Here is a 24,593-nt window from a genome sequence, read left to right on the forward strand (position 1 = left end):
TCTCTGTGCGGCCCATTGGGCTTCCTTACACTGAGGCCTACATACTCACATGGTCCTTGAACTGTGGACCAGGCCTACATACTCACATGGTCCTTGAACTGTGGACACCATATGCAGGTGTCTCCCCACAGGCGTTTGAAGCAGAGAAAAGCAAGGTTTTCGTGATGAGGAGTGGAAGAGGCTAGGCTATGTAGGCCCTATTTCTCCTTCCAAACCTACCATTCTTCTTGGGTGGGGGATGGTGGGAAGAGGGGAGAGTCAGTGAGAGAGTGGAGGGAGGCCAGGAGTATCCCACCAGTGGATGCTCCTTCCAAGGGCAGGAAACCCCAGAAGAGAGGGTTTGCAGTTTCCCTTAACAGTGTTCTTTCAACATTATTGCTCTTTTCTTTACATCACAATAGTCGTGTTTGGAGTTTATTTCAAAGGCAGTGAGAACTCAGGCCACCAGCAACCCATCAACATTTGTCACCCTGCCCTGGACAACAATTGCTTTCGTTCCTTCCCTCCCTTCCTCTTCTCTTTCTTCTTTCCTTTCTTCTTTTCTGATTTCCTTCTTTTATTTTCAAAGCACATTCCCACTAATTTGATCTTGGCAACAGCCCCAGGAGAGAACAATAGTGGTTGATATTATCTTCATTTCATTGGATAAAAAAATGAGACAGAGTTGAGTGATGCACCCAGATCACAGAAGGTGGCCGTGGCTGAGTTGGAACAAGAATATAAGTCTCTGACTCTTGGTCCTTGACTTTGCCAGTAATCCCGCTACTTTTTAAGGTGTAACTCTGGACATTAGAATATACCTTGTCGCTAGTAAGGTTTTAAAGTGAGCCCTCATTGGAGAAATTGTGTATACTCAAAAAGACTTGGGTCCCTGTCCCTGTGGTTTGCCTTTAAGGGTGTGATGTATTCCTGGACCACAGGAACATACTCTGAAAGGTTTGATCTCCTCACACAATGAGGTGAGCTGGAGCTGAGAAAGGCCTATGCAGATTTCCATAGCCCACCTCATCCTTACTGGTGGGAATATATTCTTAGAAATGGAGGGGAGAGCCATCTACCATTATGAGAGCAAATATTTAGAGGCACTTACCGTGTTCGAGGGTCTGTTACAAACACATTGCATGCATGATCTCTTTTAATCTTTATACCAGTTGTAAAAATAGATGTACTTAATCATCTTCATGTTTTAGATGCGAGAATTAAGGCGGAAGATGATTTGTCACATGTCATACAATGAACAGTCAATGGAGGTGGGATTTGCATCCAGAAAATCTGGATTCAGGGTTATATTGTGTAACCACATGAGCTCGGCTGCTTCATATGATGTACCTGCACATGTACACATGTGTGTTTGAGTGTTCTCTGGTATGTTTGAATTAAACAAATTTAATGTACTGATAATGTAACTTTACCTCAATCCTATTAATCTTTGTAATCCCAAACCCTAGCCCCGGGATTTTTTAATATCCCTGAAGCTAATTTCTCAATAATGGTTTCCATTGTAGGGCAGAGGTGACCATTGGTGTTTGTAACCCTTTCAGGTTTCCTCTCTCTGTGCCTGCCCATACGATGTATACACGAAATACTTGCTAGATGAATTTATGACACGTTTTTCTGCTATCATTTTTGCAGTCTTTTCAACATGTACATGGATATATTTCTTAGAAACTATCTTTGCTTGTAAAAAGCTTGATTAGAAGGAAATTTGTCTCCCTTGGAACAGTCATTTTACTGATCTCTGAAATCATGGTTGTGTTAGTACTACTCCACGCACCTGGGTATTTGGGAATACAGAAGTGGAATTGTTAATGTCTTCGAAAGAGTCAATAAACATCTGGTCATTTCAAATTTCTGGGTCTCAAATTATTTTCTCTACTGTAAAATAAGGAAGTTTGCATGGCGGTTAACTTACCAGCATTTAGATTTCATGATCTTACTCAGATCTTTTAGGCATTTCCAAAAACCCTGATACATGGCATTGAAAATCATAGCTATCTGGATATCAGGCTGGCTTTCCTGATTTTGTATACATTATTAATGAAGTTGCTAAGGAGAGCATTTAGGGTGACTCATGCCTGGATGCTCTTCCCTATGAACCTAGTTGTCATACTGCAAGACCTAGATTTGACATCACCTCTTCTGGAAGGCCTCTCCCAGCCCTAACCATCAATTCTCCAGGTTGAGTAGGTCCCTTATCACCTCAGGTCTCATTGTACCCTGAACATCTCTCTGTTAGTAGCGTATATCTTTGATTAGTAATTGTTTAGCCTATCTTTTTCGTTGGTCTGTGATCACCTGGGAAGGGGGTTGCTAAGCTCACCACTTTCGCTTCCTAGTAAAGAAGCCAAGGAGAATATAACAGAGCCAAGAGAGGGAAAGAAGTGTGTACCAACAGTATCATTTGAACATGTGGATCGAGCTGTGTCTGAACCTGGATATTTCTAGAATTTTTGTTTCAACCTGAGCCAAAACAACCCTTGCCTTTCCCCTCATTCTATATTTGGTTGGATTCTTGTCACTTGCAACTTAAAGATTCATAGTTTCTGTTGACTGATAAACACTGTAATTGAACCATTGCAAAAGAGTTCTAGGAAAGAGTTTGGTGCACAGGGTGTCATCAGAGCTCAGCAGAAGTGCTCTTACAGCTACAGTCTGGTTGCCCAAAGTATTGTCCATAGATCAGCAGCATCAGCATCATCTAGGACTTTGCTGGAAATGCAGAACCCCTACCTTAGACCCCCTGAATGAGAATGTGCATATTAACAAGATCCCCAGGTAATGTTTTTGCACATTCAAGTTTGAGAAGAGTTGCTATGAAGGACATGGGGAGGGATATACTTAGGGACATTTTCCCATAAAGATGACATTTGAGATGAATTTTGAAAGATGCTTAGGACCCAGACATACAGAGCTGTGCTGAAACAAACTGGTGTGGCAGCAACTTTGAACGTAAGGTGAACAGGGAATGGTGGAAAAGGAGTCTGAATACACGGACCAGATGTGGTATGTAGTGAGTCACAGGAGGCCCTTTACAATAGCAAGACATTATTTTGAGGGGTCTTCAGGGCAACTTGATGACTTTAGTGACTGGAAATCCATGGTAGAGAGAGGAATTCACTATATGGCTCTATTAACAGCCATCACTCTGAGGAATGATTCACTTCCTGGATTATCCATCACTACGGTTAGAAAGCCTGACAAATTACCATTGATCTACCAAACACATACTGCCCATATTACATCCTCAATAGTCAGATTCCTTCTTTTCCAGGATTGCTGGGGTTTGCCTTTTAATGGCTAGTCTTGAATCGATTCAAGACAGGGGATTCATGGAAAATCTCATGCCTTCCCCTGAGGACCACTTCCGATCGTGTTCTATTAACAACAGTCAGGTGCTATGTTTCCCTGAGTCATCCACACTGTCTCCCAAGGGTATGGTTTGGCCGAAGATGGCTCTTCTTAAGTTTCTTTGTCCACATTTCTTGGAGTCTGTGGCAAGATAGGAGAAGATTGAAATTAGAATAAACCCATGGATAAAATGTGAAGCAAGATGAGATTACATTAAATTTATGACATGCCGGGGCAAGCTCATTTTGCTTCGTGAATAATGGTTAATCACTGTTCGAATCAGAGACTATTTACTAGCTGGTTCTCATAAATCAGGGTTGGGGAGTAGAAATATTTATCATGAGCTGATGTCATGTGACTTTAACATAGCCAAATATTTTAATAAGATTGAAGATTCTTAGACACGAATGTTTTAAATGATGGCAGATCTCAAGGCATTAAGAGAGGAACCTAAAGCTTTTTGAAGTCAAGCACTGCCCTTTAAAAATTGAACTTTAATGATGTCTATGCTCTCTGGTCCCTCCTGGTCCCTCCTGCCTCCTCCGCCCTCAGCCGTTGAGATGTGGCCAGATTTATGGTACCTGGGTCATTTTCCTGACTACTTTTTTTCCATTTTATACAAGCTATTAAATGTAATTTATGAGAGTGAGAAATGCATTCTAAATGTGAACACTTTTACAACTATTGGGGTAAGTCAAATGGAGGAGGTTGCTTGGTGCAGGGAAGAAGCACTGGCCGGTGAGCCTAGAGTCATCAGATTGAATCTCAGTCCTAGAACTTGCTGTAGGACTTTGAGCAAGTCATTGCTCATTTTTGGTCTTCATCCATAAAATGAATGGATTGGGTTATCTAACTCACCCTCTGCTCCTGCCCAGAATAGTCCATCTCAAGGGCCATGACTAGGTACCTATCACCAGTGTATATACAAAATATATACAACTTTGGCGGTGGCGGGGGGGAGCTTGGCTGTGAAAGGGAAGAGTGATGATGGCTCCTTACTAGAAGGGCATGTAGGGCTGGGATGGGTTTCTTAAACATGGGCTGGATCAAGTGTATTCAAATGCTGATGGGAAAGGCTCGGGCAGAATGAAATTTTACGTAGAAAATTTCTTCTGAGAAGGAGGGAGGGGATGGGGCTCCAGAGTGTAAGAGGGGATAGTGGCTTGCATAAGAGAAATTACTCATCTGTGATAGCAGCAGGAGAGATGGCGAAGATGGGTTTTATAGATTTGTAGCCCGGAAGTTGAGAGTGTTCCGGTAGCTTTTGTTTTCTCTGAAAAACTGGATACCAGGTCATTTGCTGATAGTGAAATGGGACAAAGGGTAGAGTGTGGAGTTCTAAAGAAAATGGAAGTTTTGAGATAATTGTGAAAAGTCCAAACAAGTGTGAACAAGAGAAACCTGTCAATACTTCCAAGGTCCAGTTGGGGTGATGATCATGAATTTATAATTGTGGATTATTTCAATATATTCTCTACGTTTGGCAATTTACACCTGCCCCTCAAAACCACCCCTACCCCCCCGGAGGGTGACCTGTATGGCCATATCCACCACCTCTTGTGTCTTTCAGGATGTTTTGTCCGGGGAAAGCACTAGCGGGAGACTAGAGGAAAGGAGGAGAGGAAGGTTGTGATGCTTATTCCGCTCCTTTTTTATAGAGGTTGCCAGAGTCTAGATGTGTCTCTCCACCGAAGGCCATAGATGCTGCTGAGTAGGCTTGTCTCTGGGTTTGGTCAGCTGATCCTTCTTTATCCCCTGTCAGGTCTTGGAGTGATCACTTCACCCTGCCCGTTGCTCGTCCTGGTCCTGCAAGATCCTTTGTGAGTTTCCTAGTACACTGCTTGCTGCTCTATAAACAGTGCTCTTATTAAAATTTTCCTGAATTACCCAGTTTGAGCTTGCTCTGTGTTTCTTGCCGGCACCTTGACTGAAATATCCTGATACCTTTTTCTCTCCACCAATGCTGCCCATGCGTAGGCACAAAAAAGTTCAAGCATCGGGTTTTTGTAGTGAAGTATGAAAAAGGGACAGATGAAGAGAGAGGGAATTTGAAATACTTTTGTCCAGAAGTTATTGAAATATGATAGGTCATATGAACTACTTAGGGAAGGAAGGGAACTAACTGCTCCTGCTTTTGGGCAGTGAGGTCAGTTTATAGTCAGTTTCAATGTTGGAAAATAAGAGTAATTTGAAGAGGTGATGAGGCAGCTGGAGGAAAAGATGAGTTAAGAGTGGTGGAGTCAGTAACCTCAGACATAGAACATTGTCAAGTGGTGAGAACCTGGGAGTTAGTAGCAGAGGTCAGTATGGCACAAGGTACCCTGAGATGAAGTTCAAGTTGTTGAGCAGCCAGGTTATTGGATAACTCATCTGGATGGTCACTGACGTCAGAAATGACAAGGCAGGAATTGAGTTTTAGGGAAACACTGTGGGTCAGATGCCAAGTTTTTTAGTAAATAAGATGGAATAACTGGGGGTACAGTAGAAGACAAAAGCTAGTAGAGAGTAGTGGTCAAACAGATATCTTGGGCCTTCAAAGAACAGGGTTTTTAGAAAAGTGACAGGTAGCCCTAAGGGGGATAGACCATAGTATACTGCTTCATGACTGTGTTGAAGCCAACGGCTGTTGTAAGAACTGTAAAGGAAGTTTTGTCCTTTGGGGAGAGTCAGGTTTGTGTTCAGGAAAGAAATTGGAGTGGATGATGTGAGAAGGAGTGTACATTGTAAAGAGGCTGGGCCTGGAAATAGTGGCCAGGGTTGGAATTCTAAGGTATTATTTGACTTGGAACTTTTACATTATGAAACCTAGTATGAAAGGCAACACAGAGTTATTCTTGATGGCTTATTTGTGGAGGGTGGGCATTAGGCATAATGGATGGACGTTATGTTTACCAGGCTTGAGAGACTCTCCTTAGTCTCAATATCTAGGGCTGTGTGAATGTGGGGGTCATGTGTCTTTCTTCTGGTTGGTGGTATTTCACCTTCTGGTGTTAAAATCCTTTCAGCTTACCTGCCTTGGGATAATGTATCCATGCATCTGTTTGTTTGTTCAATTACTTCTTAAACCAGGTGAGAATCAGCAGGTCATAAATTCATTAGATAGAAGTTATGGGAAGTTTGCCTTTGATTCAACTGAACAATGTTACTTAGTAAATTTCTCCCACTCTGTTCTAGCCATGTTGGTTTTCTTTCTGTTACTGGACTGTGCAAGTTTGCACTTTCTGGGTTCTTCGCATTTTATGTTCTTTCTCTCTTCCTTCCAATCTGTATGCTTCCCTCCAAAGCTGTGACTGACTCACTCCTTTACTTTAAATGATATTTTGCTCAGTGTCACCTCCTCAGAGAGACTTTCCTTGACTGCCTGTTGAAGCTCCCTTGTTGTACTCCCTTCTCTTAAAATACTTTTTTTCTTTTTTATTGTATAACTGTTGGCTTGGCTTTTTGTCTTTCCCACCCACGAATATAAGCTCTATGAGGGTAGGAACTTTGTTTTATGTATTTTGTTACCCATAATGCCTTTGATAGTCCTGATGTGCAGTAAGTGCTCAATAAATGTTTGTTTGAGTGCTGAATTAATGAACAATTTGGAGTACAATGAGGTACTAACTTACCTTATCTAGGCAGTAAAGCCTTTGCTTGATTATATGATGTATCTGTCAAGGTGACTTCCGCATTGGGTGAGAGGTTTGAGAAGAACATCTCTTAGTTTCCTTTCCACTCCAGTATCTCCTCTGTCCATTATTATGGTTATCTCTTGCACACTGGAAACAACTGTATGAATTGAAAAGGACAGTAAATTGGTAAGTAAAAAAAAAAAAAAAAAAAAATTAACCAAGAAAAGAAACAGAGATCTTCTCATCAAACCTCTCATCAAGTACAAAAGCCATGATTTGCTTTGGCCAGTGGTACCATCAAGTGTGAGATACGTGAGGTGCTTAAACCTTGTGGCCTTCCCTATATCGCTGTTGTCGGGAACATTGTGACTACAGCCTCTGCCAATAGTAAGCTATGTGTCAGGTATGTCAGTGAGGTTATCAAAATCAAAAAGAGACAAACCCCAGAGAAAAATAAGTCTGCCAGTCTGGAAACATGTTTTTCTTTTTTGTTTGTTTTCATAAAAAAAAAAATTAAGCTACTTAGATAGAATAAACTAAAACACTTTAAAATGAACTAGCAAGACAAGACCCTGGAGTCCATATTATTATTTTTTTAATTGAGGTATAGTTGACACACGGTGTTACATTAGTTTCAGGTGTACAACATAGTAATTGGACAACTCTATTAAGTTATGCTGTGCTCACAAGTGTGGCCGGCACCTGTCCCAATGCAGCACTATCATAATACCATTGACTATATTCTCTACCCTATACGTTTGCATCCCTTTGACTTACTCATTCCATAAATGGAAGCCTGACCCCCTTCTCCCCTTCACCCATTTTACCCATCCCCCACATTTTCCCCTCTGACAGCCACCAGTTTGTTCTCAGTAATTTCGGGTCTGTTTTTGCTTTGTTTGTTTGTTTGATGGAGTCCATATTATTAATGATCATCAATAGCAAAATGTTGTAATAAAGTAAAGCTGTGAGATTATTCATAAAGGAGAAGATAATTACCACTTATTGAGCAGCTCTTTGAGTCCGCTCAGCAAAATGAAATAACCTACCCATGTGCAAACAACTTTTTATTTTTTTAATTTTTATTATTTTAATTTTAATTTTTTAAGGTCACAGAACTAGGGTTTTATCCCCAGAATTCTTCCATCTGGACAGTCTGGGCTGTTTTCTCTCTCCACGATGCCTGCTACACATAATATTATAACGAGGAAGACATTCTTTCTCCCTGTTCTACTCTTTTTTTCCCCAATATCTTTCCCCGAGATAGATAAGACATCTACCTGATTCTGAGTCTGACTTCGTTACTTCTACCTGTGGGAAAGTTATTTAAACCACCAAAACCCTCTTTTTACTCAGCTTGGAAAGGCAGGTTAGTCGTTATCTGTATCAGAAGTCCTTTACTTGGCTTCTGTGAGAGAGTGACGTGTGTGAGGAATAGTTGTGTGCTCCTGCACCCCCGTAGAATGACGAACTGGCTTACCACAGGCTTCAGATCTTTCATCCATCACTATCAACTCCCTGTGCCTCAAATTCTTGATTCGCTCAATGACGCAATACTGCACACTCCTCGTATGGTGGTTGGTTGAGCAAATGAGATAAAGAACATAAAGAGATTATAATAACACCTGGCATGAAATGAGCCCTCGACATATGTGGCCCATTGTCTTGACCCTCTTTCTCCTCCTCTGCCTCTTCCTCCTCCTCTGTCTCATTAGATATGGTCACTGTCATTATTGGATTGCAGTGTATATTCACGAGCATATATATCCATATTATGTTTAAGCTTCATGAGACTTTAGAAATAATGTAATAATTTCTCTCATTTTACAGAGAGAGAAACTAAAAATTAGCTTGCCTCAGGTCACACACCTGGTATATGGCTAGACACTGAGGTTTTTGAATTACTATATTTTCAACTATACGTATGTATGAAAATTCAGTGGGAAGGTTAGATTTTGAGGTATACTCAGCAAATGAGGTTTCTGTTCATGACTGGTTGGCAGTGCAAATGACAAGTACCATAATGGTTACATGCCCCTGTTGAAACTAGAACATAGGGCACTAGGCTTAGAAAAGGCCACATGTCAACGGCTTCCTATTTTTCTCCATTCCAAGATAAAGTCTTTCAAGTTATATATCACCCTGGAAAGGCCATCTGTCTAAAATTGCTTAGTCTTGGGAAAGAGGTTTTTAGGTCAGATGTATTACTCTTATTCCACTTGAACTTTATTTTATTTTTTCTCTTCTTGCGATCTGAAACTCAATGATCTTTGTCACAATTCGTGATCCCAAGAAAGTCTGAAAAATACTTACGATATAATAACCAAGAAGCAGATTCTCTAAATGGAGAACTTCTATATTTATAGCTCTGGAAAACACACAAAAGGGAAAGCCAGAGTAATCTTCAGTAGAGATGCGGACAGAGAGGATGTCTATATATGCTCTTTGAGAGTTGACTTCCTTGCTCTGAGAACTGCCCGTTCCCCATCCCACCGTAAAAGGGTGGTCTATGGTAGCCCGTTATGTACTGCAAACCTGCTCTTGCAGCCCAAGATGACTGGATCGGTGTAGATGCTTGACTTGGGATGGCCTGCCATTCTCCCTTGGAAGCTGGCACTCTCTTGGGAGTCAAGATGCCAGTCGGTTCCTGCTGGCTGCTTTACATAAAGTTATCTTCTTCTTTGAGAAAAAGACAGTAAGCAGGAGAAGGAGAAGCATATTATGTGTTAAGTCACTGTAATTCTGAGGTTGTTCATTGCTGCAGTGTTTTCTCACTAGTACAGATAGAAGAAAAATGTACCATCAAGTAAATTTATACCTTATAACCCAACAATTCCATTTCTGTATGTACATCCAAGGGCAAACCTTAGATATTTGCAAAAGGAATTTGAATGAGATAAAAAAGAAGAAAACTTAATGTGCATGAATGGAAGAATGAATACGTAAATTGTGATAAAAATGGATCACTATGCAGCAGTTACATGAAATAGAGGTCTATCCATCAACATGGATAAGTATCAGAAATCTAATATTGAGTGGGAAAAAGTTATCAAGATACATCTAAAATTTAAATTTACTTCAAAATATAAAGAACAAATATAGCATAATATTAAATGATAAAAATCAAGAGATGGATCCATGGTGCCATTTATAACATTTTACACCTTAATGAGTAAACGAGATAAAGCCATCCTGCCCATAATTCAGGACTGAAGGACACCATTACTAAGTTTGGGTCAATGGTTATCCACTCTGTTTGTTTTAGTCATAGATTTAAAACATTTCCAGTAGTGGAGAGTTTGGCTGTGGAGTCAGACAGACTTAGGTTCAAGCTCACACTAATAGTTTTGCATTGAAAACTTGTTTATGTTCTCAGAGTTTTCATTCCTTTATCTCTTTCTCACAAAATGAGTTGAAAATTATATATCTATAAATACAAACACATAATTAAATATTTTAAATTTTATATAAAATCACACAGTGGCTGGTGTACATGTTCAGTATAATATAAATATAATTTGTATCAAAATTTCCCTCTACATTTATAGTAGAGGTATTTTCTCATGTTATTAAAAACTCTTCATTAGTAGCATTTTAAATATGGAATCAAACTTATTGAATAAATATTACACAATTTACTTAACTGTCTTAAACACTTTATTTTCAGACATTTACCACTATCAATTACTCCTTAATAAACATGTTTGCACAAGTAGTCTTTCTTACAGTTTATATTATGTCTGTACAAAATAATTACTAGAATTAGAATTAATTGGTCAAATGGCACATTTTCAAGCTTCGGCTACATATTTTCAAATTGCCCATTATAGTTGTGAACATCTTATATCTGTGTGACCCTAAGCCGATTATTAAATATTTTTAGCCCTTAGGTATTTTTTTCTTTATCTTAGAGTGAGGTTTAAAATAGTAGCTATAGATGTGAAGAAACGGGAACCCTCTTGCACTGTTGGTGGGAATGCAAATTGGTGCAGCTGCTCTGGAAAGCAGTGTGGAGGTTCCTCAGAAAATTAAAAATAGACCTACCCTATGACCCAGCAATAGCACTGCTAGGAATTTACCCAAGGGATACAGGAGTACTGATGCAGAGGGGCACTTGTACCCCAGTGTTTATAGCAGCACTCTCAACAATAGCCAAATTATGGAAAGAGCCTAAATGTCCATCAACTGATGAATGGATAAATAAATTGTGGTTTATATACACAGTGGAATACTACGTGGCAATGAGAAAGAATGAAATATGGCCTTTTGTAGCAATGTGGATGGAACTGGAGAGTGTGATGCTAAGTGAAATAAGCCATACAGAGAAAGACAGATACCATATGGTTTCACTCTTATTTGGATCCTGAGAAACTTAACAGAAACCCATGGGGGAGGGGAAGAAAAAAAAAAAAAAAAGAGGTTAGAGTGGGAGAGAGCCAAAGCATAAGAGACTCTTAAAACTGAGAACAAACTGAGGGTTGATGGGGGGTGGGTGATGGGCATTGAGGAGGGCACCTTTTGGGATGAGCACTGGGTGTTGTATGGAAACCAATTTGACAATAAATTTCATATATTAAAAAAAAATAAAAAATAAAAAAAATAAAAAAATAAAATAGTAGCTATATCATAGCATTGATGTGAGACTAAAATGAGATGGTATATGCAAAGCACTTGGGCACCTCCTAAGATATAGTTAGTACTCAAAAAGTGCTAGCTATTGTATTAATACCTTACTCTGAATAGCAATATATGTCTGTGATACCTCCTTCTAGCTACTTTAATAGGCAAAAAAGATTTGTTTCACTCCTATTTTAACTTGTATTTCTCTGATTACAAAAGAATTAAAAAAACTTTTATTATATTGGCCAGCTGCAGTTATTTTATATAAAATATTACGACCTTTTATTTGTGTCTATTTCACTATTGAGGCTCCAGTATTTTCTTATTGATTTCTACCTGTTTTTTATATAGTGAGGCTATTAATACTTTGTTAGTCATATTAATATGAATCTCCCCAGCATAGAGTGTGGAATGTTTTTCCTGAGGAATAACTTACAGGAAATAGAATTATAAACAAATTTTAGTTTTCAAGGGCAGTTACATTCTAATTTCCAAAGGGTAGGTCAATGTTTTTAGGCCCTTGATGGACTCCTTTCTTCCCATCTGCGTGTCTCTCAGTAAGTTTGTCCCTTCTGTGATCTTGTGTCATTAATTGGTCTTTCATTAATGGGCCGTGTTGTCATATCTCTGAAAAATAAGAGAAGACCCTTCCTTATTACATTACAGTTCATTTTTTTTAATGTTTATTTATTTTTGAGGAGGAGAGCATGAGCAGGGGAGGTGCAGAGAGAGAGAAGGACATAAGATACGAAGCGGGCTCCATGCTGATAGCAGCAAGCCCAATGTGGGGCTCGAACTCACGAACTGTGAGATCATGACCTGGGCCAAAGCTGGACGCTCAACCTACTGAGCCACCCAGGTGCCCCTCATTGCATTTGAAACCTAAGGGCTTCCTCTGCGTTCCTTCTCAGTTACTGTTTCTGCGCCTCCCCCTATCCCAGAAGGATGTGTCTCATCCTACAAATGTGGCTGATACCCAGGACACTTGTTCTAGGGTCAGTACTTTTGTTCTGAGGGCCGGTAGGGGTGAGTACCTGCCGGTCAGTGTACACACTGCTGATGTAATTCATGAGGCTCGGGTGTGAGGTGAGATGAGTACTGAGACCCTAGTGTGAAGGTGCCTAGAGATGGACGTGTGGTTCTGGAACTGCACTTGTACACGATTGCTGCTGTGACAGAGTCACACAAAATTAGTAGCTCGGAACCACACGGATTTATTATCTTACGCTTCTGGAGGTCAGAGGTCTGAAACAGGTTTCACTGGGCAAAAAGCGAGGTGTTGACAAAATTGCGTTCCCCCTGGAGGCTCTGGGGGAGAATCTGTTTCCTTGTCTTTCCAGCCTCCAGAGGCCGCCTGCGTGCTGTGCTTCGTGGCCCTTTGATGTGTGATCCAAAGGCAGCAGTAGAGCGTCTCCAAATGACCTGTGCTTCTGTCGTGTGTCTTCCCTTCTCTGATGCGACCGCCTCCCTCTTCCACCCCTGTGATTACTCTTCTAAGGTTCACCCGGCTGATTCAGGAGGCTCTCCCCCTCCCAAATTCCTTCACTTCATCACATTGGCAAAGTCTCTTTTGCTCCATCCTGGGGCAGAATTCCTCTTTGGGTACGTAGGAAACAAAACCAAGCTATTTGCTCTTGAAAGACAGTGACGGGACAGGATAGGATAATGGTTGCAGACATCCCCCTTCTGAAAGGGAGAAACAAGGAAAGCACCACTCCCAAGCAATTGCACACTTCAGCCCGGCAAACCCCGTGGGTTCAAGGCCTAGGGATAATCCTCCGTGGCTTGTGGCTTTGCCCTCTGGGCTCACCATTGTCCCCGTGGCACCCTCCTTCCATTTCCATGAAGGTGGTATGTGTTGCCACTGAACAGTTCCATAAGCCTGGTAGAATTTTTGGCATCTGACAGCCCTTCATTTTCCAGTTGTCCACACCTTTCTGCCACATGCGTGTACAGGGTTTCCTGGTAGAGCAGGTGGAATCTGCATTCCCAGGCAATCGACTAGTCTCAGCCATGAATTTGCTTTGGTCAGTGGAACGTGGGTGAGTGCGAGGCTTCAGATACATTGGTGTGGTTTGTCCCGGACTCTTCTACCTGAGCTGTGAGACCAACATGCTTCCAGTTCAAGGAGAATGAGGAAACACATGGAAGACTCACATGAACCAAACCCAGAGCCTCGATTGGCCCAACCAATCCCATCTACATCTACCTGGATGAGTCCACCTACAGATCCACGAGTGAGAAATCAAGCCCGTCAAGAAATGTGAGAAAATGGAGATGTTAACATAATGGCAAACTAACAAGTTAACCTCCTGCAGTTTCAGGGATTCTGACAGAAAACCTGAGGCTCCTGGGTCAGAGACAGAAGATTTAATTACTCACAGCAATAGCAATAATCAGAGTATCAGCATTTTTCCGTGTCAGTTCCATATACCCCAGTTCCCACAGAGTGCTGCACGGAGGGCCAGGTAATGCCTACGTATAGAGTGGATTGTGCTACAGGACGGGATCCTTGAGGGCAAGGGACTCAAATTTTTTATATTAGGCAGTGAACATGTCTAACTATGTGCTCTGAAGGCAGATATTATCTATGTTTTGCTAGACAGTAAGCATGTCCACCCTTTACTCCTGAGGGAGACGCTGTCTCTATATCCAAGTGTATTCTAACTTGAGAAGAAATTCTGGAAAAAGGGCAGTCGCTACCTTTGCTTGCAGGAAAAGCAGAAAGACAAAAGACCCATATTGAATTGTCTCTCAATAAGCCTGGATGTTGTGCTTTCTTCTGTGTTTTGGAGCTGTTTGTTATTCAGCATTATTGTATGAATAGCTGGCAAATATACTGTGACTTTGTGGGTTTTCATGTGAGACCCTGAATCTGAGGTGGGACAAATCCATGTCAATGGGCATGATGTGTGCTTTGAACAAAATTAAGAGTTATCACTGAAAATGGACTATATTACACAGCAAGAAATTACTTTAATAAATTTTGAATATGCATGATATATCTTAATGCTACCTGGTGCCATCGTGTATTATTCTTCATTTTCATTTTACGTAAATAATGCTGAAGTAGTGGTAACTCATTGAAAGGAATACTGAGAAGATTTAATTATCTGCTAAGAAAATTACGCTCTCTACTAATACTTTGTTTCAGACACCTCTCATGCCCTACCTTAAACCCTTTCACTAACACTGTGGTAGGATACCGTTCTTTTCATGCTGTAGGTGGCAAAATGGAGGCTCAAAGGGAATCGCCCAAGGCGCAGTTTGCATAAGGGGCCAGATTAGGGAAGAGACCATTCTTGATTCTCAAGTTTGTGCTTTTACTTTTTTTTAAATTTTGTGTTAACATTTATCTATTTCTGAGAGACAGAGATAGAGCATGAGCAAAGGATGGGGAGAGAGGGAGGAAGACATAGAATCCAAAGCAGGCTCTGAGCTGTCAATACAGAGCCTGAGGTGGGGTTCGAACCCACGAGCCGTGAGGTCATGACCTGAGCCGAAGTCAGATGCTTAACCAACTGAGCCACCCAGGGGCCCCGGTGCTTTTTCTATTAGAGCACATTTCTGTGCTCAACATAGGTATGTCTCCCATCTCTCTAAGATACCTAATGCTCAATTTAAGGAGGTTGGTTAGTAAGGGGCACAATCAAAACTAGAGCTAAAATCTTCTGATTCTAAATATGACATTGTTTTACTGTATTACATGAAAATAACCTGTGCACAAGGGAGGGATTTAACTTGCATAATCTACTTTATCATGAGCACCGAAGAGTTAAAAAAGAGACATCGCATTTTCTGCGCCAAAAATGGTGCTAATTGGTAGGCAATCTATTTGTAAAATTTCCCAAGCACATTGGAGAAATACAAACTTCCATAAGAATCAGTTGGCGAGGACTTTAATTTGGTTGATATCTGGTAGAACTTGAAGATAAGGATCTTGATGCAAAATAGTGATAAGCCACCCTAAACTCCATTGGAATACGTCAAATCTAATACCCAGAGATTGATCAGCAGAAAATAAGGGAAGAAAAATTTGGCTCAACTTTGGATGAAGATAGATCTTTTATTCTGACCTAATTAATGTTCATGCCAGTTCTCTGTTAGTAAAATAATATCAGTTTGTCTCACATATGGCCTGGAGTATATCATTTACAGGTATGTTTAGATTAAAAGCTAGTAAATGGCACATATTTCTCATTTCAGAGAGAATGTGTTCATGCATGATACAACCTTTTGCTGGCTTATAAAGTCACAGGTTAAAATTTTCCTCTGGGTACTGAAATATGATCATTATCACCACCACCACATTTTTATCCTATCGGAGTTGGCTAGGAACTGTGAAGAATGCTTTCCTTGCATTGTCTCATTTACTTTTATCTATCTGGTGAGGGCCCATGATTGTCTTTATTTATCAACTGGAATGGAAAAGCTACGTAAATTTCCAAGGTCACCCAGGTAACACATGGCAGAATCAGGAGTCAGACCTTCGTCGAGCTAACTCTAGGGCCCCTTTTTGTCTGTTTGCAAAGTAGATAGATAGCAGTGTACTAATCTAGGCCTTGATGATTAGACAGTTATTACTTTGCAGTTATGCACTGACGCGTGACTCAGTATTTTTGTGAGGTGGGCTCATCTCCACCTTGAGCACCCCTCCAATTCCACAGTGTCTTCCTGTTGCCCCTGAAGCGCATCAAGCTTGGCTCCTGCCTCAGGGGCTTTGCACTTCATGTTCTTTACACTAAACCTGTCTGCCCCGTTATGTGGGTGTGCTGTTTGTACCACCTCCGTCGAAAGGCCTGCCCTGGGCTCCCCCTTCATTGTTTACCTTTTTGCTCTGGCTCATTTTCTTTCCAGCACTTATCAATAGTTGGTGGTATTATATATTTAACTATGCATTTCTCGGGGCGCCTGGGTGGCTCAGTCGGTTAAGCGTCCGACTTCGGCTCAGGTCATGATCTCACGGTCCGTGAGTTCGAGCCCCGCGTTGGGCTCTGTGCTGACAGCTCAGAGCCTGGAGCCTGTTTCAGATTCTGTGTCTCCCTCTCTCTCTGCCCCTCCCCTGTTCATGCTCTGTCTCTCTCTGTCTCAAAAATAAATAAACATTAACAAAAAAATTATGCATTTCTTGTCTTTTCTTGCTAGAAATGAACTTCCATGCGCACAGGGTTCTGGGCCTCCTGTGTGCTTTGCTTCCCTAGTGCTCTAGAATCCATCTGCCTCAATAAAAGATTCTGAACTGACATTTGTTGAGTGAATGGATAATGGAAGCTTTTTTTCATTTTTTGAAGTGTTTTCTATCGTGATTAGAATCGTTGTGTTGATAGGTGTGGACAATATATGGGTCTTAACATATTCACGCAATCGCATTCCAGAGTTTGTACTGGCTTGAATTTCCACCAGCGATGTAGGAAACTGCCACTTTTTTGTCCCACACTTCCAGCCCTCTCCAGGAAGGAAATGCTAGGTATTATAATCAGTTTTGGGGAAGGGTTTGGAGTGAAGTTGAGATGATAGAATAAATCCTGTGCTGGTTTAAAGCATGAACCTTGGAGTGGTGGGGGCTGGGATTCAAGCCCTGCCTGCCCTGACCTGGAACTCTCTGGGCCTCCAGTTTTGCATCTGGAAAGAGACTAGTAACCCAGTGTCTACTTGACGGATTGTAGTGTGGAATAAATGCAGTAATGTGTATTGTTCACAGTACAGCGTCAGGTTCCTGGTAAGGCTACAATTTAGTAAGCACTCACTCACCCCACCCACCCCAAAGAAATGCCTGGGCAATTTCTCTGGGCCCAGCCAGTTCCTAACAGGGTCCCGGATAGGAAGACACTGTAATCTCTCTCTGTTGCAGAACTGGCAGGAAGGGCAGGGGGCCAGTGGTGTAACTGTCCTGGTCACTCCTTGTAATGGGGGAAGAACATCGGGATGGTGACAAATCAATGGGAAACAAGAAGTCAGTGAGGCCTGACATCTAAAAAAGGCATCAAGAATGGGACAGAGGGAGGAAATGGGGTGTCCGCTGTGGTGCTGACTTGGTAGTCTTTTAATAGAACTATATTCCAGGAAAGAGCTTCTCGAGTAAGGAAGTTCACCGAGCCTGTGCCCGACAACATGTCAGCAGCAGGTTGTGAAAATAACTTTCTCTGGCTGGTTGTGACAGCTCGTAGGGACGTATCTCTTTTGTCAGTTTTATAAGACTGAATTTCTCCGAGAAATGACAACCTTGGCTAATATTTGTTAAAAACTTACTACAGGCCAGATGATTATTGTACATTTTAAATGCATTCATTGAAGATATACTTACCATGCATCTGCTATGTCCCAGGCATTGTTCTGAGTGCTGGGAACAGAGCAGTGAAAAAAAAAGACAAGACAGTGTCCTATCATCATAGAGCCTACCTCTGAGAGCATACAGCCTGCACCAGGTACAAAGTTGAAAATAAAATATAAAAATAATACTTCTGTGATCACAGAGATCTTTCTATATTAGGACATGTCTATGAAAACCATGCTATGTAAAACTACATAGGATTCCACTCTATCTATGTATTGTAATTTATTTAATGACTAATGAAAAAAATGGGTCATGGGGTGCCTGGGTGGCTCAGTCACTTAAGCATCTGACTTGATTTCAGCTCAGGTCATGATCTCACAGTTTGTGGGATTGAGCCCCATGCTATCAGCACGGAGCCTGCTTGGGATTCTCTCTTCCTCTCTCTGCCCTTCCCCCCTCATGCTCTAGAGCTTTTTCTGTCTCAAAATAAACAAACATTTAAAGAAAAAAGAAAAAAATAGATTGTTTTTAGTCTTTTCTTACTACTAACAATAATGCAGTCAGCATCCTCAAATGATATTTAATAGCACTCTGTTTTGGACATTTATTATTGCATAACAAAATATCCCTCCTTTTCCATAAGAAATGTCCTGTGTTTGCTGTGGCATAGTTTAAAAGGTTCTGGAAGCCTGTTTTCTTCTTCTTTTTTTTAAATAATTTTTTTGATGTGTATTTATTTTTGAGACAGAGACAGACCGTGAACAGGGGAGGGGCAGAGAGAGAGGGAGATACAGAATCTGAAACAGGCTCTAGGCTCTGAGCTGCCAGCACAGAGCCTGACGCGGGGCTCGAACCCATGAACCGTGAGATAGTGACCTCAACTGAAGTCGGACGCCTAACCGACTCAGCCACCCAGGTGCCCCAAGCCTGTTTTCTTCTTGAACGATTTCTGTCCCATTCGGTCCCAGGAGGGGCAACTCTTTATAAAGGTATTTTATTTTATTGTTTAGGAATCATACCCATATATGTTTGAGATAGGCCCCTCCTATTTTGTTTATGGGTCAGTGTTCTTAAGATTCTTAGAAGCCTCTTCCTCTCATTAAGAGTGTCTGTGAGGCACCACTTTAAACTTTGGCCCATCAAAAGTTTTGTCATATAAATCTTGACAATTTTGTTAATTTTTTAATTTTTAAAATTTTATTTTTTGAATTTATATCCAAATTAGTTAGCATATAGTGCAACAATGATTTCAGGATAGATTCCTTACTGCCCCTTACCCATTTAGCCCATCCCTCCTCCCACAACCCCTCCAGTAACCCTCTGTTTATTTTCCATATTTAAGAGTCTCTTATGTTTTGTCCCCTCCCTGTTTTTATATTAGTTTTGCTTCCCTTCCCTTATGTTCATCTGTTTTGTCTCTTAAAGTCCTCATATAAGTGAAGTTATATGATTTTTGTCTTTCTCTGACTGACTAATTTCACTTAGCATAATACCCTCCAGTTCCATCCATGTAGTTGCAAATGGCAAGATTTCATTCTTTTTGATTGCCGGGTAATACTCCATTGTATATATATACCACAACTTCTTTATCCATTCATCCATCGATGGACATTTGGGCTCTTTCCATCTTTGGCTATTGTTGATAGTGCTGCTATAAACATGGGGGTGCATGTGTCCCTTCAAAACAGCATACCTGTATCCCTTGGATAAATACCCAGTAGTGCAATTGCTGGGTCATAGGGTAGTCCTGGTTTTAATTTTTTGAGGAACCTCCATACTGTTTTCCAGAGTGGCTGCACCAACTTGCATTCCCATCAGCAGTGCAAAAGAGATCCTCTTTCTCCACATCCTTGCCAACATTTTTACCATATTCTAAGTGAGATTCTCTCACGCTATATTTTTTCACTGGCAGTTGTTTGTGCATAGAAAGCTTTTGGTGAGCATACTGTATTTTCCTACTGACTCTAATACTAGTTCAGTTTTCCAGGTACATAGTCATAATACATATAAATAATGCTTATCTTGCCCTTCTTTTAATTTGGGCCTTTATTTAAAGATTTTTAAGGCTTATTTATTTTGATAGAGACAGACAGAGAGAGGATGTGAACAGGGAAGGGGCAATGAGAGAGAGGGAGAGAGAGAATCCCAAGCAGGCTCCGTGCTGTCTGTAGAGCCCGACGCGGGGCTCAATCTCATGAACTGCGAGATCGTGATCTGAGTCAGACACTTGAGTGACTGAGCCACCCAGACACCCCTAGTTTCAGCTTTTAATTTCCTCCTTTCCCAAGCCAGTCCTGTTGAGTGGTATCGGGGCAGAGCAGACCTAGCAGCAGTGGGGTCAGGTAGCACCAAAAGGACTTAACTGCAGAGACAGATGTAATGTAAGAGTGAGGATCCTTGTAAAACTGGAGGACATGGGATTTCTGCCGCTTCCAGCACCATCCATTTGGGGAGACAAAACATGCATGCCTGACCAGATCACTAAAAACCTTAGAAAGCTGTGCTTGAATGGGCCAAACAGTACAGGACTTCTGAGCAGAATGACATCACTGTGGGCCAAGGGGGCCAAAAGATGGGGAGGGGGCTGATTTTGAGTTGGGAAACTCAAAGCACTTTGGCCAGTCATAGAACCGAGGGCTCTTTCATTTGTGCCCCCTGCTACCCATTGTGCATGCTGGGTCGCACACCATATTGAAATCATTTGTTCAGTCATCATCTGCTCCCTGGGGGTGGGAATTCTGTTTCCTTTCTCTCCAACTCCCTGGTTGCTAACAGAATATTTGGAAAAGTGTAGGCTCTTGGCAAATGCTTGCTAATAAGTTACTAAATTTCTAAATGTGTAAGTGAATATATGCACAGATAAAGTCATGTATATTTGTTGGGATATTGAATGAATGAACAAGTAAGAGTCATGACTCCACAGGGTTTCTCAAACCCCAAAACGGAAGGACCAGATGAGGCTAAGATCTTACTTCTCCTTCCCTGGGTTCAGAGTTGAGGCATCCACTGGTTAAAATGAGCTGGCTTAGTTCCTCTGTTAGACTTCCTTTCTCCTTTCGGGATTGATGGTATGGTAGAGAAATGATTTAGCAAGAATGTCTCCTTTACATTTTGTTCAGGATCTGCTTGTTCTTCTGGAGACTGAATCAAGCACTGATTTTTTTTTTAAAGGACCATAAGTGGGTTTTTGCAGATCTATTCACTAACAATACTGTCTAAAACTGTTGATCCTCTAACATCAACTTTATTCGAGAATGGAGCATTAATTAACCATGGGTTGATGAGTCCGAAGAGATTCCTTCTCCTTCTATTCGAAGATCATTACATAATGATTTTATTGGCTAATTGATTATTTGACTATCTCTGGATAGTTTATGCACACACACTTACAAACATAATTTGTCATTTATTTTTCCACCAGCGAGACGAAATCATTGAGCCTCTTCAGTGCCTTGTAGATTCAGCCCCCCAAACCAGAGATGGCTAATCCACCTTCTATCTTGTATTCCAAATGCAACCAAATGCTAATGGCTGTGTTATGCTGTGGATTGCTGTTTTGAAAGATACTGAGGTCGTATCTGGGATCAATGCAAAACAGTTCTGCTGTGGTTGTGAAAGAGGGAAGTGTGGCTTATATACTCTGATGGTTTGCCTTTTATAGTCTAACACTTGAGAACAGGAAATGTTTCCCAACTCAAAATCACCCCCTCCCAATCTTTTGGCCCCCTTGGCCCACAGTGATGTCATTCTGCTCAGAAGTCCTGTACTGTCTGACCCATTCATCCAGTCACAGCTTTCTAAGGTTTTTTAGTGATCTGGTCAGGCATGCGTGTTTTGTCTCCCCAAATGGATGGTGTTGGAAGTGGACTTCCAGTGGTCATCTTATTAAATGGACTTAAAATGACTCAGAATCCTCGCTTTGCCATCAAATGCTGAATTCGCCGGAGCAGGTCATTTAACCTAAGACCTAGTTTATACCTCTGCAAAAAAAGATCTCACTTAACTGTGAAGATTAAATGAGATCATAATGCAGGTGTTTAGCCCAGTTAGGCTCTCAAAGGATGTTGTTACTGTCACCCCAGAGAAAATAGAGTGACCTTCAGCCTTGCAGGAGTTGATTGCAACATGTTTGAATACAGTTGAAAACAAAGAGGAAACATCGCCTAAGAGGGTGCTTTTGCTAATGGTCTCTGATTGTTCTGGTTCCGTATTATGGGGCCATTGGGAAAGTGGCATATGATGTTGGGTAGTTTGTTTCCACTGGTACAACTGTCCCAATGGAAAGGGCAATGTATCAGGGTATTTTAACTGAGTTCGATTAAGCTTTCAATACCCTAACTCTTCTACATGTGATTCCATGGCAAGCTGTCTGCTGACTATAATTTCTGCTCTTATACAGGGAGAAAATAGTCTTATGACACGAGTGTTCTGGTCACCATGACAATTATTTGTAACTGTAATTTACTAAATTGGCAAAGGTAGGACAGGCTGGTCATGAAAAGGTGATTATTATGGTTTCCACAATGGCAATTTCTCATTCCAAATTAATCAGTTGTCATTCTAGAAGTCTCACAAGCAAGGTTAACGCACAGCTCTGAGTGATGGAGCCTTTAAAAAAAATAAATAAACCTACAAAGATGTGGACCAGACTCTGAGCCATGGTGAATTTGCTAAGATCCTGAGTGCAACACTGTGAGGTATTATGTAGGGTAGACTGTTGCCTTTTCCCTCAGTGTATCCAACATAGCCATTGGCAAAGTTTACTGAGATTCTTTCCTTGGAACGTCTATAGGTCAGGATTCCATGAGGTCATGGACTATGAATTTGCTGTCTCTGTACATTTATTTTCTCTCTCTGGAATATGTTCCTTCTTCCTTCTCCCATAATGGGAGGGTATGAGAATCAAAACTGATAATGGATTCAGTGTTTCCAGGATACTTTGGGAATACAGTGGTGAATAAGATGGACAGATCCTTGCTTTTATATCCTATATTCTTTATATTTTTTAGAATGTTCTACAAATATAGCTCTTATTAGACCATATCTCTCATGATTCAGTTCAAGTGTTGGATCTCTCATACTATCTGTGACTCTCCGAGGAATATAAAAATCCTTTGTGTACTTTCACAAAACCTCAGGTTCTCTTCAGACAGAACAAGTGGGCTTCATATTTTGATTATCCATCTACATGTCTGTCTTCTCCATCACCTTCTAATTTCATTAAAGGCAAGAGCTCTGCCTGGTTCTTATTAAACCACTGGCATCCAGCACAGAACCTGGAAACATAGTAGATGCAATCACATGTTTGCAGTACAATTTAAGGGCAAGATGCCAATCCTATTATGGTCAGTGACCCAACTGTTTCCAAATCGTGCCAACCAATCACCATTTCACCCACAGAATTCTCCCTAAGGAACAAACAGAAATTGAAGTCTTACTGCAGGTAGCTGGATAAGTGCTCCGTTGCCCTCAGTAGAGGTCCTCTGGCCAAAGCTGGAATGAAGTAGGAGGCCTAGAATTGAGGCCGGTGTGGCACCTCTTGGTCCTGCTCTTCCCTGCCTACCTCCCCTCACACACTAAGTTCACGTATGGAACCTAGAACATTCCTTTGTGTCCAAAGGGAAGAGGCTAGGCCCCAAGAAGATCCCTGAGTTCAAATACCTACCTGAACAGATGGAATGAATGGAAGAGAGACAAAAGAAAAACTAACCAACCACGAGTGGCTGGCTGTGTCTTAGATCTGAGATGGGAAGCCTGAAAGAAACGTGGCCCCTGAGTCCTTGTAATGTCAGTGGTCATACCACATAACTACAACTGCTCACCAGTTAGTGGCTCTGATGTTCACTGGTTAGGTTAGCCACACTCTCTTGCTAGTGCTAGATCCCTCTAAATGGACCACTTGAGATCCTCTCAGCTTTTCCGGTTTCAGGATATTTGGTCACTAATGTAACCAAGCCACACTTGTGGCAACCAGTTCTGTGTGGGTACCTACTGGCATCACAGGACACAACCCAACAGGGCCTCACCTTGTGTCCAACCTGCATTCCTCTTGCCTCCTGCCTCTGGATTCCGTTTTGAACCTGAGATTCTATGGAACACAGAGCTCTGGAGGATAAGTGCTTTCTCCAGCCACTCACTGTGCTGGGATGTACTTGTTCATATAGCCTCTCTTAGCACAGTCCCAGAAGATCCATGGTTTGGGCTCGACACCCATTGGTGGTCAGCTCAGTAATGGTTTATCGGCTCACCCTCCTTTCCTGCCTTAAAGCTTTAGGGAGCTAGGAAAGGAGCAAGTCTGGTTTGGGAAGAGAAGGCTAGATTATCCTCCCCCCTAGACTTGGTTAATTAGTGATGACTCCAGTGTTTAATGGGGTTCCCAGACTTGTCTGCACATTAGAATCATCTGGCAGTCTTTAAAAAGTTCTAAAGCCCAGGTCACTCCCGGATCATTTCAATTACAATCTATGGGAGTGAGACCCAGGTGGTGATACTTTCGGACGCTCTTCAGTGATTCCAATGTGTAGACAAGCCAGAGAACCACTGAGCTAAATGATAACAGTAGTAAACCAAAGATAACCCACTGCAAATTTTAATTGGAACATTATTGTTCAAAAATTATGGACAGAGTATAAGTTCACCACCTTTGTATATGATTAAGGAGGAATATATTGACCCCTGAGTTAAGAAAACTCTTTGGAAAGGTGAAAAGAAACATATGTGACCTTAGAAGTCCTTGA

The 24,593-nt window shown here is 41.3% G+C and overlaps 2 long non-coding RNA genes across 5 annotated transcripts in view; one reads left to right on the forward strand and one right to left on the reverse strand.

The window, feature by feature from the left end:
* LOC125924405 (uncharacterized) overlaps window positions 1–24,593 on the forward strand; it is a 276,429-nt gene that overhangs the window by 40,256 nt on the left and 211,580 nt on the right. The window lies entirely within an intron of this gene.
* Window positions 6,947–23,482, reverse strand: LOC125924406 (uncharacterized). Of its 2 annotated transcripts, XR_007458396.1 has the most exons (5): window positions 23,295–23,482; window positions 9,498–9,641; window positions 9,276–9,330; window positions 8,443–8,528; window positions 6,947–7,119 (listed from the first exon to the last, which is right to left on the reverse strand). It is a non-coding gene; the product is annotated as an uncharacterized LOC125924406 (long non-coding RNA). The 2 variants fall into 2 exon arrangements; XR_007458395.1 differs by lacking the exon at window positions 23,295–23,482 and having other exon boundaries at window positions 9,498–10,629.

Source organism: Panthera uncia, chromosome F2 (genome assembly GCF_023721935.1).
Source record: "Panthera uncia isolate 11264 chromosome F2, Puncia_PCG_1.0, whole genome shotgun sequence".
NCBI classification, from domain to species: domain Eukaryota; kingdom Metazoa; phylum Chordata; class Mammalia; order Carnivora; family Felidae; genus Panthera; species Panthera uncia.